The sequence below is a fragment of the Odontomachus brunneus genome, unplaced genomic scaffold, assembly GCF_010583005.1.
Source record: "Odontomachus brunneus isolate Ranch 3 - 2012 unplaced genomic scaffold, Obru_v1 Obru_scaffold_150, whole genome shotgun sequence".
Classification (NCBI taxonomy): Eukaryota; Metazoa; Arthropoda; class Insecta; order Hymenoptera; family Formicidae; genus Odontomachus; species Odontomachus brunneus.
In genome coordinates, this window is record NW_022639600.1 from 649,757 (window position 1) to 651,419 (window position 1,663).

The window sequence follows — 1,663 nt, forward strand, 5'->3', positions numbered from 1 at the left end:
CCTTATATACAGAAACTATTCGTATTTTTATATTTAGGAACTATTTCTAAATGTCATAGTGTTTGCTGATTTTACTTGAAAATTTAAGGTTACTTGATTCCAATGTTACATCACATATGAAAATTCTCACTGGCATTAAGGGGAAACGTTCTTCCAATGCGGCGAATTGTAGGATGTTTACGCAAACGGCTTTGGAACGCGCAAGTAATGCTTTCATGAAGAGACCAAATATAAGACGTTATCGAAGAAGTGTAGTGTCTAAAGGAGCAGACTCATAATCCAGAGGTGCCAGTCGGTCCAAGTTCGAGTCCCCAAGGCGTCTCACACTCTCCTCCGGGCATTTTGTGAGGACGTAGAATGGGTTAATGTAAACATAAAAGTCCTATATTGTTTTGCAAAATTCGCAATAATAGTCGAGATATTAATTAAGAAAGATTAAGGAAAAACGCACGCTAAGCGGTAGAGGACGGACCGCTCGAGTCCCAGCGCGGCCCAGTAATAAAGCGTGCGGATGTCGCGCGCAATGATTGGAAGACAATGCACCACTGCTTATTCTTATCTCAGGCCAGTGCGGCAAGAGCGCAGCGGTATAAGTATAGGCAGTGGTGCATTGTCTTCCAATCACCGCGCGCGACATCCGCGCGATATATTACTGAGCCGCGTTGTGACTCGAGCAGTCCGCCCTCTACCATTCAGCGTGCGTTTTCCCTTAATTTTTTTTAATTAATATCTCGACTATTATTGCGAATTTCGCAAGACGGTATAGGACTTTTATGTTCACATCAACCCATTCTACGTCCCCACAAAATTCCCGGAGGAGAGTGTGAGACACCCTGTATACTATAGAGGGTGTCTCGCGTAAGACGTGCCAAAAAAAAATATAAGTAGAACAGATAAAAGTGAACAATAATTGTAGAGATCATTTTTCAAACAACTATGTAAAATTTAGAGATATTAATTAAAATGGGCAAATCTGAGCGCGCGAAGCGACAGGCGGGACATACGGCTCGCCGCGGTCGGCGAAGAAAATGGACGATTGCTCGCGAGCCTATTTTATAGGCTAGAGAGGTGGGCCGTTTGGCATACTGAAATGAGTAGCTCTGTGTGTGCGTTCGTGTACGTGTGCGCTCGTCCATTTTTTTCGCCGGACGCAGCGAGCCGTATGTCCCGCCTGTCGCGTCGCGCGTTCTGATATGTCTAACTTTAATTAATATGTCTGATATGTCTAATTTTAATTAATATCTCGAAATTTTACGTAGTTGTTTGAAAAATGACCTCTACAATATTTGTTCATTTTTATCTATGCTACTTATATTTTTCTTTTGGCACGTCTTACGCAAGACACCCTAAATATTAATTAATTTATTTATTAATTAATTATATTAATTAATTATTATTGTAACGATGCATATCGTTACGTAATAATAACAACGCAAGCCGAACACCGCGAACCGAAAGCGCAAGAGGACAGCGCGTCCTCCAAAACAGTAAACAGCGCGACCGCCGAACAACCGCGGTAAATAGCGAATCAAGCGAGATTCAAGGTATATAAAACGCGGCGTAATCGTAATCGGCAGATTCGATCATCCGCTCTCGAAAGAGAATCAGAACCGATCCACCGCTCTCGAAGGAGAATCCGATTCCGATTATCCGCTCTAAGAGA